At 45.4% G+C, this 16,745-nt stretch overlaps 1 protein-coding gene across 4 annotated transcripts in view; it reads left to right on the top strand.

The window, feature by feature from the left end:
- The window catches only part of WASF1 (WASP family member 1), a 173,419-nt gene that overhangs the window by 26,077 nt on the left and 130,597 nt on the right, over positions 1 to 16,745 (top strand). Inside the window, exon 2 of one of the 4 annotated variants that reach the window (XM_084624110.1) lies at positions 3,231 to 3,606. The exons of the other annotated variants lie outside the window; for them this stretch is intronic. The gene's annotated coding sequence lies outside the window, so the exon portion shown is untranslated. The remainder of the gene's footprint in view (positions 1 to 3,230; positions 3,607 to 16,745) is intronic. 4 annotated transcript variants of the gene reach the window in all.

Genomic DNA, 16,745 nt, shown 5'->3' with positions numbered 1-16,745 from the left:
GGTTTTTGGGAGGGGGGTGAGGGGGTGAGAGAACCTGGATTTGTGCAGGAAATGGCCCAACTTGATTATCATGCACATTGTGTAGAGAGTTGTCACTTTGGATGGGCTATCACCAGCAGGAGAGTGAATTTGTGTGGGGGGTGGAGGGTGAGAAAACCTGGATTTGTGCTGGAAATGACCCAACTTAATCACTTTAGATAAGCTATTACCAGCAGGACAGTGGGGTGGGAGGAGGTATTGTTTCATATTCTCTGTGTGTATATAAAGTCTGCTGCAGTTTCCACGGTATGCATCCGATGAAGTGAGCTGTAGCTCACGAAAGCTCATGCTCAAATAAATTGGTTAGTCTCTAAGGTGCCACAAGTACTCCTTTTCTTTTTACAATAGTTTGTTCACTTGAGCATATTTATTTAAGTATATCAAAAATCTTAATTATTTTTTCAGAACTTCTTGGCCAGCAGCAGAAACTGAACAAGAACTTCCCCATGTTCTTCTGCTCACCTATGTAATTTGCAAAGGTGATCCTTCTTTGTAAGTTTGCTACGAATTTCAGATGCGTATCTTTTGCAGGGGGTCAGCATGGTATTACACTTTACACTTAGATTTTATTTTAAAAAGAAAGTTGTTGGTTTTTTTTTTTAAGCAAAACCTGACATGAATAGCAATGTTCTAGTAAAATGTCTTTTTAAAACATCCTTAACATTTTATTTTTTAATCTAAACCTTCCCCTCTCTGAAACCGAAGAAAACCAGCCTGGTGCTAGTGCACAGGAAACAGGCCATGAAAGCGAGTAGAAACCAAAGTGAAACTGAGTAGTCTAACTGTATTGTCTAAGCTAGTGAATGGCAAAGAGCAGACACCAAGCATGATGAAGAGCGTACCAGGGTTTGAAAATTATTTTTAATTAAATTAGCACTATTAATGGACCTTTTTTCACCTTAATGTTGCCCCTTGACTGTATATCGTGAGTTAGTGCAGAGACATAGAGTATATCTACACAGCAATTAAACACACAAAGTTGGCCCAAGTCAGCTGACTTGGGCTTGTGGGACTGTAAAATTGCTGTGTAGATATTCAGGCGCAGGCTGGAGTGCGGGCTGACCCACAAATCAGCACAAACCAGCTGACCCAGAGCAGCTGCAACTGTACTGCCCTGGGTCTTTTATTCTAGTGTAGTGGTGTATTCTAGTATAGTGTATGCTGTTACTCATAGTGGTGGGTGTTTTTGTTTTTAAATGGTAATAGTCTACAGGTTGGCATTATCTCATGTTACCAGATATGCCTGTTACTTTGGGGTACGCTCATTTATTAGGGTTACTCTTCTGGGGGGGAGGGGGAATGTTCCTGTAATTCTATTAATGTACTGCTTATGTCACTTGTTTCAGAGTAGCAGCCCTGTTAGTCTGTATTCGCAAAAAGAAAAGGAGTACTTGTGGCACCTTAGAGACTAACCAATTTATTTGAGCATAAGCTTTCGTGAGCTACATCCGATGAAGTGAGCTGTAGCTCACGAAAGCTTATGCTCAAATAAATTGGTTAGTCTCTAAGGTGCCACAAGTCCTCCTTTTCTTCATGTCACTTGTGTGTTCATATGGAGCTCTACTCCTTCCTTCTGCAAGTCCCCTCCCAATGGAGCTATCCTGCAGTACCTAGAACTAGATAAGAGCATGCACGCGCACACACTAACAGAGCAAGTCTGAGCGGACCAGGTCAATCGGCACTCTCAAGCTGATCCCCTTATATGTCCCTGTACTCAATGGGCTGGGTTAAGCAGCACCTTCAAGCTGTCACCCTTATGTGCCCCTGGTCTCAATAGGCTGTGCTGAGCAGCACTTTCAGCTGCCCCCCCCCCCATGTGCCACAGATTTAACACGTCTCTCTCCCATTTTCACGTCACAATTGTACTGATGATAACCCACTTGATGAGCAAACCCCACAGTATTTTTGGGCACTACAGGGATCTTTAGCTTAGGTAAAAGAAGTGTTGCAGAGTAAATGGGGGAAGCTAAAAACGCAAAAGAGTAAAGTTCAGAGAGAGAGAGAGAGAGAGAGAAGCAACCAGCTTAACCATAAAAGTTGTTTATTGAATAATAGTGATAACTACACAAGGAGATCCTAAACCAACATTATTAAAGGTTAATACCTTAGGTAGAAAGGAAAAAGAGAAATGGGGGGGGGGAAGGATCTCTCCACTCCCTGAAGCATGAACTGGTTAGCGTTCCCAGGTGATGGTGGTAGCTCAGGGTCCTGAGTGCAGGAGACAGGCAGAGCCCCCAGCACGATCAGTCAGGACATGGAGTCCCAGTGGAACTGATGTAGAGTTTGGATTTATGCATCAGAACACTTACTTGGGCATAGGTAGGGGTTTTGTAGAGGAAATACAATGGTTCAAGGGAGACCACTAGATTTATTTATGGGTAAACTGATGACTCAAGGGGTTTTTTTAGGCTAGACAATAGGAGCTGATCAGTCTTGGCTATGAGTGGTGTTTTCTTCTAGGGAGCTCACAATGCAACTAGGCTGCTTCAGTATTTTGGATATCAATCAAGGATTTATTACTAGCATTGGTCTGATAATTGCTGAGCTGGGTGTGTGCAGGCATAGATTCAGTAACATCTGGAGCAGACATTCCCATGATGCAATGCGCCCCTCCTTTTCTGGTCCCAGAGTTCAGTGTAGTTCTCTGTTCTTCATTCTTTATGCTAATCTCTGTTCCATCTCTCATTCAGATGAGGCTAGGGGAGTTGTCTCTGTTCTTCATTCTGTATGCTAATGGAGATGTCTTAATCTTGTCACTCTTATCGGGAGGGGCCTAGGTGTGTCTCCCAACGCCCTTCACTGCTCTCTGCAAGTTTTTTTCTCTGATGGGTTTTGGTTTAAGCAGAGGTTGGTAGGGGGGTGTCTTTCATGAGTCAGACAGGCTGGATACTGTGCCCTGGTTCCCCAAGAACACAGAGCTGACTGGTATCACTCAGGATATAAATTCAGATCTGTAGTAATCTTAGTACAGTGAATAACTTTATATTTTTATCTCCTCTTCCTTCACTCATGCTACAAGAGATACCCAGGAACACTTGGCATTATGGCTCCACCCAACATGAAGCAAGAAAGCAGAAGAACTGAGACTTCCTCCTTACAGGATCCAGTCTGTTCCTTTCCTTCCAGTTTTGCCTCTTGGTCCCCCCTGTTTGCCTCTTCTTCCTCTACTCTCCCTTTTTTTTTTATCCTAGGCTATTTAAAGAAGATGGAGAAATAAAGGACCTCATACCTCCCACCAGTGCAGCCAAATCGGGGAATCCCGAGCAGAGGGAGAAGCTGGAAGCAGAGTTTCCAAAACTACCTGAGCCCCCTACCGAGAGGGGTGCTGTCATGAGGGGGAGAAACCGAGGAATCCAGTTCCAGAGCCATTCTCTTCAATTTTGATATTGAGAATCCAGACAACATTCCCCCTCTATCAGGCCTATGGGATTTCTTGCCTAGTCAGAAACCTTTCAAATTCCTGTCCTGCCTGAAGACAGCAGAGACTCTTCTCTTGGATCCTCCCTGCCTGCATCCCAGCTCAGTACAGACCAATGTGATTCTCTTCTCCATATCTCTGGGATAACTGTAAGTCTCATTTTCACAGGTTTTTCTCATTCTTTCCCAGTTTGCACACAGGTACTTGGCATTCCCAGAGGTAGCTTCCCCTCCAAACCTGTATGTGCATTATGGATGCAAGCCTCATGGATTGGGGAGCCCACCAGGGTCTTCTTTGGACCCCAGAGGAATGGAAGTTAAACATCAGTATCATCAATTCCTTTAATCCTCCAGCTGTGGAAATCTCTAATTCTCAGGTGTCATATGCTCATTAGATGTAGCAACAGGTCATCAGGTACCAAAGTGAATAGCCAGGACTGCACCTGGAACCAGCTGTTTTTCTGAAGCTTATGGTGATGTCCTGCCTTTTATCCCTATGGGCAGCCTTTCTTATCTTACTCAGTCATGAGTAGCTGGCTCTAGTGGGTCAGGAGTCCAAACCCATTTTCTTCTCAAGATGTGATAAATGTGACAGCTCCACAATAGGCTGGTTTGCCATAGACAGGTCTCTCAAGTGCCCTGATTTTTTCACTGGAATACTGAACCCAGATGAACTTGAGACTTTGGAGGAAGGCACTGGTCTACTCTTTTTCTTCCTTAATCTTCTACCTTTGTGGGCAATAAGGAAGTTTTTGGTCAGGGCGATGGTGATATTGTTGGTGGCTCTACCTTGTTCTCTTCCCTGAATTCTTGATCTCCTTTCCCAGAGTCTGGTGTTGCACTGCCAAAACCCACAAGTTAACATATAGAAAATTAAGAGTAACCATTTCCTAGACTGAGAAATCTCTATAGCAGTAGTGTGGCTGTTTGGATTTGTAAGAACAGAAAAGCTTCCATAATTTTAACATATTCACTTATTTAAGGCATCTTTAGGGCATCTTTACTTAAATAGATTATGGTGTGAAATATCAAAGTTATTCCTGTTCCCTACAGAACATTGTGCGCTTTTTACTGATAGGGTTTAAGAAGGGATTTGAGGTCAGCATCCTCAATTCATTCCTCAACTATCTATGCAGTCCTTTTATTTCTTATGACAGAAAGCTGCATTCACTGGACATTAAACAGGTTCTGAAGTTTTACTATGTCATTGTCAATAGTTCAGAGAAGACAGACAAATCATCGTGGCTCTTTGAGGGATGCCATAAAGGAAAGGGAATGGCTAAGGCTACCAATTCTAGATGGCTTAAAGCTTTATCTGCCTAATATATGAACAGTTTAACATCATCCCTGAGTATCAGGAGATGTTTTTCTAAAAGTAACTCTACTTCCTGGGGAGAAAGAGTTGAGGAATATAAGGTGCATACTCAGTTCATCATATTTATAAAACACTTATCAGCTGGATTGCTGTCTGCACTGTTGGATAGAACGTACTGCAGACAGCACAGTAAGGTATGTAAATTCTCAGCTTCAGGTGCTGCTTATTTACATTCAGCTATCTGTCTTGTAGTAGAAGAAGGGGGACATATAGCAATTGAAAATTACTTGCTAGTAATTTCATTTGTCATCTTACTTTCACCCCACATTCTACCCTCCTCTCCACTAAGGAAGTGTGCTATTTCTTTCCTTCTAAACCTTTCCTGCTATAGAAATGTCTAACTGGAAGGTAAAGGAACAGACTGGGGTTTATGTGGAGGAAGTCTTGTTCACAGATCTTTTGCCTCCTTGCTTCTGGTAGAGGAGCTGTACTTCCAACTGTCCTGTATAGTCTTTCATGTAGGATGGGAGAAAAGGAGTCAAGAACAAATGAAAAATTACTTACAGATAATTCTCATGTCTTCCCATCTTTGGAGGAGTAGAGGTAAGTTTTTTGGGTGCTGTTAAAGTGGAGTAATGATGTAGGTTTTGTTCTGAACTGTTGATGTCTGTATATTAAACTGTTTCATATAAAAGCCTGGGCAAGCAAGGAATATTCCAGTTGCAGTCTCTTTTGGCGGAAGTAAATGATCAAACTTCAACATTGTCAACAGACCATTTGGGACAACAGACCATTTAAAACTCCAGACTATCTTAATTGTAGGTTAAGCATTTTGTATGGAAAAGTTATAATAAAAATATTATTTCACTTACTATTGTTAAAAATTGGGAGCTCTAATGTTTTTTCCTGCAGAGATCTCCTTAAACATATTAGGACAATAACAAGTCTAGCCATGTTTTAAATAATTTAGTTTTAAATAGTTTCCTTAGGAGTGCTAGTAAAATAAACTATGTACTATTGTGTTGTTTTTATAAATAATAATTTATTATATAAAAATTCATATAAGCCAGCAGAGAGATTATATTAAATAATAAATGTTTTGGAAACAACACTACTTGGAAGTTGTAGATAGTACAAGAAGTTATAAAGTGCATGTTTTAAATTAGGGGCTAGAAACATAGGGTTGAGGGTAGAGACATGTTCTGAACATTAATGTACAAAAATATAAAATTAATGCATTCAAAAACATTTATTAATATGTGTAATGGTAAAGATTAAAACAACTTGTAGAACCTTAGAAGATATGTAAAGAAGATATATAAACTTGCCATATAGATTCGAAACTCCTATTCTCAATCACTTAACTTTTTAGAATAAAATTCTTCATGTTTGATTGGGCAAACAAATATTCTGGGGTAAATTGCAAAAAATCTATTTAGGAGAGAAATTTTTAAATGTTTTTTAAGGTATGCTGGAAATTTGAAATGGTTTTCTAAACTTAAACTTGGCATGTACTGCACAAACGTTCTGACCATGCTCATATTGAAGTTAGTGGCAGAATTACTATTACCTTCAGGATAAGGTCCATAGTTCTGAAGGAGAAATTTGTACCTTTGTTGTTGCAGTTTATTTTTATTAAAATGCCGAGAACTTTAAAAACCCTCTTACCTGTGATGGGTAGGAATAGTTCCCAGATGAGTGCACTAACTTCTGCAGAATCTGAGCTTTAAATATTTTTAAACTTGAGTTTTTGGCCCTTTTATGGTTATGAAGAATATAAGCTGATGCACGATGCTGTCTTTTAAATTTGCAGACAGTCTGCTTTTCTTGCTGCTCATAGCTTTCTCAAGCTGTTCTAGTGAAAGCTGACTAGAGTCTTGTAAGTTTTCTGTACTGTTGTTCAGAACCCTGGGCAGCAGTGATATTGATATGAACCAGGTCAGTTTCACATTGCTACATCTTGGCAAAGCTGTGAGCAACAGAGGTGCTAGTACTGGAGCTGTTCACTAGGGAGGAGGATGCAAAATAACTTGCTGGAGTCAGGGTGGATTATCAGCGAGAACACAGTGCAACAGTTCTTCGAGTGCTTGTTCATGTCAATACCAATCAGGTGTGTGTGTACGCACGTGCATGATGGCTGGAAGATTTTTCCCTTAGCAGCATCCGTCAGGTCAGCCTGGGCGCCCCTGGGAGTTGCACCCTTATGGTGCCTAATATATAGTCCTGCCAACCCGCCATCCCTTCAGTTCCTTACTGCCAGTGACGGTGGCTGGAATTTCCCTTGGCTCTTGCTCAGCAAGTCTCTTCGTTATTCGGTGTATATAGTTAGTTGTATCAGTTTAAAGTTTAGTATAGTATGGTAGTTGGGGTTCCTTCCTGCCCCACTCTGGCCCAGGTGCCGTGGCTTGCTGTGGTCCCCGGGATTTAAGAACTGCGTGGCTTGCACCAAGCACATGCTTAAGAGTGATCCGCACTTGTCGTTTCTTCAGTGCCTGGGGGAGACTCATCAGAAAGATCGTTGCAAGATCTGCTGCGAGTTCTGCCCGAGAACACTTAAAGAACGGGAACAGCAGCTGAAGGTGATCCTCATGGAGGCAGCCTTGTGCCCCCACTCCGACCCGGGTTCGAGAGATCCGACCCTGATGGCGTTGTCCTCGATGCTGAGCGCTCCGACGCTGTCGGCGACTTCAGTGCCAAGGAAGGACTCCTCCAAGGACACTCAGCACCACCATGGCTCCTCATGGGGCCCTTCTGATACTAGGCACCGCTCCCATTCGCCAGTGCCTCAAAAGAAGAAAAAGCCAGATGACCGTTCTCTGACTAAGCCTCAAGAAGTCCGACCCCAGGCGGGCCACTCCTCAGCATCTCCTTCCGGGGCTGTCTTGACTCCTGCCCACATGAGGTAATTGAGTCCGGCCCCATCTTGACCTCTGGCACCTACACAGCAGCTGCAGCTCCCGTCCATGCCGCAAGCGTACCAAGCTGTCAGAGATCTTCTCCATCTGATGGCACCATTCTCGTCTGCCAGGGAAGAATTCTCAGCGCTGACGCAGCCCCATGCTCCAGTGCATTCCAAGGGAAAGCCAGCTATGATGTCAAGGCACTCCCCTTCGCCTTGTCCATTGGTACCTACACACTCTGACAGAGCGCCTTCCCACTCCCCGAGCTCTCGCTGTTTGAGACACCCAGCTCCTCTGTGGTCGTCAGTGTCTGAGACCTGAGTCAGAGCCTGACTCCTATCGCTCAAGTAGGAGCAGAAGCCGTAGAGCGAGGTCGGGCAGAGACAGAAGGGAACATCAGGTGTGGCCTTCGCGGTGGCAGAACCCACCTCAGTGGCCCTTCTGGACTCCCTGGGCTTATCACCAGGGCCAGAGAGGAACCCAGGGCCCACGTTCAGCGACGTCTTCAGTCGCCTCCACCACTTATGTATCGCCTTCCGCTGTGCATCCGCCCCCGGCACCTACGGTCCCGACGCTTTTTCCTCCGGCATCGTTGTTGACTCCGGCACCGTGCTCAGCTCCGACTTTGGCACCAGCCTTCACGATGTCTTCACACCCATCTCCCACACCTGCACTGTTGTTGATGTCGACCTCCATGCAGGCACCTATGGCCCAGGAGCCGATGTCGGCACCGGGCCCCCCCCCCCCCCCGACCCCAGTGGCTCCTGTGAGCGTGCCGATGCATTTCCCTCCTGTGAGACTGACGCCGATGCTGGCTATGACGCCTATGGCCCCAGCACTGTCATCTGCACCCCCTCCAACGCTGCTCCGGGAGTCACGTGACCCGTCCAGAGCAGGCAGCACGGAGCTTCTTTCACCAGCACACGCTTCCTCCTCTTCGTCGCTGGACGAAGCGTCGGTGGGGACATCCGTAGCCCCTGCGTTAGAGGACAACAGAGTTTTACAGCAGTTGCTCCGCAGGGCTGTCCAAGGCTTGGGCATCAAGGCCAAGGAGGTGGTTGAGGACACGGATCCCATGGTGGACATCCTAGCACCCTCGGGGCCCTCACGGGCCCTCATAATGACGGTGGTGGACACCACCAAAACTCTATGGCAGACGCCAGCATCTCTGCCACCCATTGCCAAACGCAATGAGTGCCAGTATATTGTCCCCTCCAGAGGCTTTGAGCATCCTACTCCCATCTGCCTCTGGACCCGTTGGTCGCCGATACGGCTAACCAGCGGGAGAATCAAGGTTTCCAAGGTCCTTCACCAAAGAATAGGGACGCTAGATGACTGGACCTCGTGGGTAGAAAAATCTACTCCGTATTGCTAAACAGCAGGCCATTGTGAGCGGGTACTCTAACACCTCAAATAAATCTGTTAGTCTCTAAGGTGCCACAAGTACTTTTCTTATAACACCTGTGCTTCCATGGCTAAGTTCACAGAGCTCGTCCCTTCGGACTCTCGGTCAGAGTTCACCACCTTGATGGAAGAAGGGAAATTAGTTTCCCGCACTTCACTACAGGCAGCCTTAGATGCTGCAGACGCAGTCACAAGAGTCATGGCGACAGGGGGTGGCTATGCAACGGGGGGCCTGGTTTCAAGTTTCAGGGTTACCCTATGAAGTTCAGCAAATGATTCAGGACCTCCCATTTGAGGGTGAGACTCTGTTTTCAGATAAGGCGGACAAATGGCTCCACAGCCTAAAAGATTCCTGAGCCACCCTCAGATCCTTGGGTTTGCATACACCCGCCACACAGCACAGACACTTCCACCCACAACTTCCTCAAAGGTTCCAACAGCAGAACCGCCAGGACAATTCTAGGAGGAGGAACTGGAGCGGTAGGAGAAGACAACATTCCTCCGCTAACCAGGGTCAGCCCAAACCACCTTCCGGCCCTAAACGGGCATTTTGAAGGTGCGGTCGAGGACGGCGCACCAGACCAGAGACTGGATTCACCCCACCTTACCTTTTCCTCCTGACTATCCCCTTTCTAGAGTGCAGGGTCCCGTATAACTTCTGACCGCTGGGTGCATCGTACAGTAGAGAGGGGATACTCCATCCAATTCTGTGCCCTTCCACCCCTCTTCCCTGTCCCTCTTCAGGGACCCTTCTCACAAGCAACTTCTCATTCAGGAGGTGCACTCGCTCCTAGTGCTAGGGGCTGTGGAGGATGTTCCACTGGAGCACAGGGACGAGGGTTTCAATTCCCGCTATTTCCTAATACCAAAGGTGGCCTAAGGCCTATCCTGGACCGCGTAGCCTCAGTTAGTTTGTGAGGAAACTCAGGTTCCGCATGGTCTCCTTGACCTCCATTATCCATTCATTGGATCCACCAGTCTGGTATGCTGCCCTCGACTTGAAGGACGCATATTTTCACATAGCAATAGTGCAAAACCACAGAAAGTACCTCAGGTTTGTGATCAACGGTTCGCATTACCAATTTACAGTTCTCCCTTTCAGCCTGTCAGCGGCACCTTGAGTCTTCACCAAGTGCATGGCAGTCGTCACCGCCTTTCTCTAGAAACATAAGGTACAGGTGTTCCCTTACCTCGACAACTGGCTGATCAAAGGCCAATCCAGAACTCAGGTGGCATTCATCAGAGCCACCTTCGAGAACCTGGGCTTCCTACTGAATGAGGCGAAATCGACTCTGTCCCCGGTTCAGAGGATAGAGTTCATAGGGGCCGTTCTGGATTCAACCCAAGCCAGAGCATTCCTCCCGCAGGCGTGATTCCAGGCCCTTGTTGCTATGATCCAGGGATGGGCAGTTGCCCACCACCACTGTGAGAAATTGTCTCAAACTGCTCGGTCACATGGTAGCTTCTACGTACGTGGTCTGACATGCCAGACTTAGCCTTCGGCCACTTCAGTCGCAGCTTGCATCAGTGTACAGACCTGCCAGGGACAGCTTGGACAGGATCGTGACCCTACCTTGCCCCATCCTCGACTCGATCATGTGGTGTATGGATGCTCAGCAGGTTTGCTCAGGCGTCCCCTTCACTGCCCTGCAACCATCCCTGACGCTAATAACAGATGCCTCAGATTTGGGTAGGGGGCTCATCTGGGGGACCACAGAACTCAGGGCCTCTGGTCGCAGACAGATCTCTGACTTCATATCTATGTCCGGGAGCTCAGGGCAGTACACCTAGCTGGTCGAAGCGTATTGGTCATGATGGACAATACGACTGCAATGTTCTATATCAACAAACGGGGTGCATTCTCCTCTCCCCTGTGCCAGGAAGCCCTCAGGTTATGGGACTTCTGTGTAGAGCACTCAGTTGACCTACAAGTGTTGTACCTTCCAGGGGTCCAAAACAAGCTGGCAAACAGCCTCAGTAGGTCTTTTTACAGGCATGAGTGATCCCTTTGCCTGGACGTCACATCTTCGCTCTTCCAGAGGTGGGGCTCTCCCCGATCGGCCTCTTCACCACAAGATGCAACAGGAGGTGTGAGCAGTTCTGCTCCTTCCAGAATCACAGTACGGGCTCCACAGCGGACGCGTTCCTCCTCCACTGAGGGCGAGGGGGGAGGGGGACAGGACCGCTTCTATACACCTTCCCACCCATACTGCTCGTCCACAAGGTCATGCTCAAGATCCGCAGAGACCGGGCTCGGGTCATTCTCATAGCACCATCCTGGCCCCTCCAGCATTGGTACACGTCTCTCCTAGACATGTCAGCGGGAGCCCCGATTACCCTGCTGCTTTTCCCAGACCTTCTCACCCAGGATACAGGTGGCTCCAGCACCCAAACCTTCAGTCGTTGCATCTCCCAGCCTGGAGGCTCCATGGCTGAACCCGTTTGAGCTCTCCTGTTCAGAACAAGTCAGACGGGTTCTCTTGGGCAGTAGGAAACCCTCCAGTAGGGCCACGTACCTGGCCAAGTGGAAGAGATTTTCAATCTGGTCAGCTCAGCGCAACTTTTCCCCGGTGCTAGCCTCAGTGCCCCCGATTTTGGATTATCTTTTTCACCTGAAGCAGGAAGGTCTCTCCTTGTCTTCTATAAGAGTACATCTGGCTGCCATCTCGGCTTTCCACCCAGGGGTACAGGACTGCTCAGTTTTCGCTAATCTCTGGTCAGTCACTTCCTAAAAGGCCTCGACAAGTTGTACCTGCACGTCCGCCAACCGGTCCCTGCTTGGGACCTTAACTTGGTCCTCTCCAGGCTCATGGGGCATCCCTTTGAGCCTCTAGCAACATGCTTCCTGCTTTACCTCTCCTACAAGGTCACGTTCTTGGTGGCGATAACTTCAGCGTGGAGGGTGTCTGAGCTTAGGGCTCTGACGTCCGAGCTGCCCTACACCATGTTTGTTAAGGACAATGTTCAGCTCAGACCTCATCCGGCCTTCCTCTCGAAGGTCGTATCGCAGTTCCACATCAACCCGGACATTTTCCTCCCAATGTTCTACCCCAAGTCTCATGTGAGTAGCAGGGAGCAGAGACTCCACACTCTCAACGTTCACAGAGCACTGGCCTTTTACATAGAAAGAATGAAAGTGTTCAGGAAGTCGGTACAGCTGTTTGTCGTAGTAGTGGACAGAATGAAGGGCCAGCCTGTTTCGACACAGCGCATTTCATCATGGATTGTGGCCTACATTACCGAGTGCTACAATCTAGCAGGGATCCCAGTGCCCCTGATAATGGAGCATTCTACAAGAGCACAAGCTTCATCAACAGCCTTTGTGCCCCAAGTTCCCACCCAGGAAATCTGCAGGGTGGCGATGTGGTCATTGATACACACTTTCGACGCACACTATGCAATTACTAGACAGGCCAGAAATGATGTGGCCTTTGGTAGAACAGTACTCCAGTCAGTGGACAGCTCCGACCCCACCTCCCAATTTTGCTTGGGAGTCACCTGATTGGAATCTACATGAATGAGCACTTGAAGAAAAAAGTTACTCATCTTCTCGTAACTCTTATTCTTTGAGATGTGTTGTTCACGTCCATTCCAATACCCACCCTCCTACCCCTCTGTCGGAGTAGCTGGCAAGAAGGAACTGAAGGGGTGGCGGGTTGGCAGGGCTATATATTAGGTGCCATAAGGACACGACTCCGGGGGGCGCCCAGGCCGACCCGATGGATGCTGCTAAGGGAAAAATCATCCGGCCGTCGTGCACGTGCGCACGCATACACCTGATTGGAATGGCCATGAACAACACATCTCGAAGAACAACAGTTACGAGAAGGTGAGTAACCATTTTTTCCAGAGGTTCTTTAGGGATATTATTTAAAATTGTGCTACTAAACTGAAGGGAAGTTTGGAATGATTTACCTGCCTCAGTCAGTCACTCTCTGGATACTACTAAATCACCCCACTACATGTGATTTATCTTTAGGCCTCATAAAAACTGGTTTTCAGAAATACTTTTGCACTTGGAATGAACTGGATTTCACAAAATAACAGGTATTCTTGAAATTGACTCTGAAGGGTACCCCTAGGCATCCTCCCTCTCTGGATTTTTTATTTAAAGAGGAACTGATTACAGAACTAAAAATTGATGGTAACTTAGATACAAGTAATCAGGACTTGATGACATTTATAATGTACAAGCAGACTAAAGCCCAGACCAGTAGCATATATGCTTGGTGCTTTAAAAAGGCCAATTTCAGCTTTGTGAAAACAATGGGCCAGGTCAGCCTCTTTTCACCTACTTCTTTTTATTTTCTCTTTGTACAGGTATACCACCTGGTATACCTTTTTTCTGCCCCTTTATCTCCCTGCATCCATTTGTCTGATAGGTGGTGGGAAGAAGGAAAATTACTAGCATACCTTCCACTAGCCCAGGACTGGCTAAGAAAAGAGCAGGCTTTGTAAACCTATCCCAGGAAACTGCTGTCCTGGTCAATGTCCCAGGAATGCATGGATGGAAGCTGTTCAGTGACCCGCTCTCTGACTGCTGCTTTTTTGGCTGGAGGCAGCTGGTTCCTAGCTCTGAACCCTGGTGGCTGCATCTAGAACTGCGTGAAGGTCATCTTGATGGGTGAGTGAGGATGGGTGCAGTTGAGAGAGAGCTACCTTTCTCAGTGTAGGCAAAAAGAGGTCAGTTACTTGGAGGAGAAAGGCCAAGTAATATTGGAAGGAGAGCTGTGTGATTTTATTTTAAGACTATCTTCAAATTGGCCAGTGATTTAGGGGCCACTGGGTGGTTTTTATTTGAATTCTGGTGAGATTAGTGTGTTTTTCCTCTGGTTGTTTTTTCTCTTGCTTTCAGAGAATGCCTACAGCACTGTCCATTATCCCATTACTAAAGTCGTGATCCCACTTACGTCAATAGCAAAATTTCTTCTTGATTTCAGTGGTGCAGTATCAGACCTTAAGAGAATTGTACTTGGCAATATATGTAAAAGTTGACAACTATATACTGGGAAGAGAGGTGGAAAAGAGAGCAAAACCATGAAAGTGAACTAAGGAGAAAGTAAGGCAGGGAACTGGAAGAGAGGGAAGAAAGTTAGGAGAGAGAGAACATAGAGTAAGGGAGTGGGGAGAGGGGAAGGGCTTTAGATGAGGAAAACTGGAGAAGAGAATTTTCACAGAGAGCAAAGGAAGACGGCTGGGCTGTGTTTCTGGGGAGAAGGGGGAGAAAGGCAGTGATAACAAGAAAACACATGTGAACATAAAGATAAAAGATAAAAAAGAACAAACAGCAAATGAGAGACAATGGATTAAAAACAGGTGAGATGCAACAACAATGCCAAGGATGCGGAGGGCCTAGGTGCAGATCTATCACTATTTGGAGCTTCATGCCGGAAAGGATGTGAAGCACTGCTCTGCATACACTGATATAAGGAAAAAATATATGCTGAGAACTGTTGGCAATATTCAACTGTTTCTTTACATGCTTCTCTAACAAAAATATGGCGGAAAAGAGTAAACACAAGCTACAGTCCAACTCTCAGAAGAGCACAGTATAGATCTTGGAGATGTGAATATACTAAGTTCAAACTTCAGTTAATGTTCTTTAAAAGCCATATTTGTAACCGCTAGACATTCAGTCTAAATAAGTGGCTGACCATTGTGACTGTTCAATAGCAATAGAGGGTGTCAAATGCCTTCTGGTATAAACCTTTTTCTTTAGGAAGTAGCAATGCAAGGTTTTGTGCAGCCAGTCATCCAAGTGTGGGTGTGAGATTTCATAGGTTCAGTGCCTTATGGTACACTTGACTGAACAAGCTAACAATCTGCACAAGGTCCCAGTAACATCTAATTGTGGTAATGTTAGTAATTAAGTCTCAGCAATTCTAACTGCAGTTCAAGGCTGATATCATCTTCTACAAAATTGTTGTGTTATTGACACACTGAACTTATGACAGGGACCATGGCTTCTTCTGTGACTTATATAATAATATTGGTCCTTAAAGTATTATTCTTTTATTATTTCTAATCAGAGAGCATTTTTTAAATGTCTTTCATGATTTTCATACTCTTGGGCATTCTTAGGAAATGTGCTGGAGAGAGAGATCTCCAGTAAGTATCCTTTCTTTCTTGGTGGAACAGCCTAGTGCTACACAGTAGAAGGACTCAAAGATGAGTAAGAAAATAATATATCAGTTTCTGTTTAGAATGATAAGAACAGAAATGAATATTTTGTTTTGGGGTGTTAGTTCTAGGAGATGAGGAGGGAGTTGGGGGTTTCTCAGCACTCTGTCTCTCTAAGCTGTTTGATAGGCTACCCTGGACCAATCTATATGCTTAGGTTATGCATTTAAAAGGAGGGAGGCATTAATTTAGAAACTTGCCTACAGGAAACATTTCCAGGAGGATGGAGATTAGGGAGGTTATCAGGATTATTTCTCTGCCTTAGTTGGAGGTATTGCTAAAATTGCTAATAGTGGATTGTCCAAATTGCTGTAAGAGATCAAATATTTTGATTTTTTTTTCCCTAGAGGTATAGTTGTAATATATTCTCTTGGTCCCCAAAATCATGCTCTTCTCCTGAAAAAGAAGTTGACAAGTGTTGCTCCAAACTGGGGAGAAGCTCTTTCAAGAACTTCCTTAAATAGCCTCCAAAACTCCAAGTGCTACCTTCTAGATTGAGAATCTTTACTTCTATTTATAAAGGCCAGGGATTGAGTGAATCTAGAGTAAAGTACGTTATAGGTATGACAGTTCTTAATGAAATGAGACTTCATGCTGTACCTGCTTGTAGCTGCTTGTGGTGGGTGGGAGAGATTGTTCTGAAATAAAACACAGTTTGCATCCTGGCAGCCCAATAATACAGCTAAATGTCAAGCAGCAATAAATCACCCCATAACAAGAAAGTGAACCTGACGTCTTTTTTTATTTCAGTTTTCCAGAAGAATGATATACATAATTTTTTTTTTTTTAATTGAGTTTAAGTGAAAAAGGGACCTATTCTTGACACTCCGCTCACAAGGGTAACCCTGTCTCTGTTACTATAGCATCCAGCTTTGATTGTATTCAGTGAACAGACCCATGATGAAACCCATCTCTTTGGATGAAATGAATGTTTCTACCTCAAGACTAAGTCAGAACTTTCTTCTTTCTCCTCCCTGGGGGAAGAGTTCCTTTGAAAGTTCTTAACTGATTATCATGCCACTAGGAAAGTGGACAGGCTGCATTCCTTTGGAGCTGCCTCAATCTAATCCCTCCTCTAAAGCTCCAAGCAGCTGTGTTGTCATTAAATTTACTCCTTTTTACCCTTATAGGCCCAGAATATTGACCTGATCTCCACAAAGAAATAGATACTTTTTCTTTCCTGTAGGCTCTGACTAGTTACATTGGTTGCAGTTCTAAGGAATAATCCCCATCTCTCTTCCACTCTTTGGTAGTCCAAACAAGCCCCAGGAAGTATAATCAAGAATCTGAGAGAAAATTTAGCACTTACTGAAGGTCCGGAACAGGATGCATAGATTCCTAACTTAGAAAAATCAGAAGAAAAATGCCTAAATCTAAGAGAAAATACATCAGAGGAAGAAGGTCCTTAGAATTTTTCAATAAGCTTCACTGAAAAAATTGATATTTGCCTTTCCCCTCAGACCTCAGCTCTTCAAAATAGTTGTCCATAA

The sequence above is a fragment of the Lepidochelys olivacea genome, assembly GCF_965140295.1.
Source record: "Lepidochelys olivacea isolate rLepOli2 genome assembly, chromosome: 3".
In the NCBI taxonomy this organism is placed as follows: domain Eukaryota; kingdom Metazoa; phylum Chordata; order Testudines; family Cheloniidae; genus Lepidochelys; species Lepidochelys olivacea.
The sequence above is the reverse complement of the archived record's forward strand: the minus strand, read 5'-3'. Positions and strand labels throughout refer to the sequence as shown.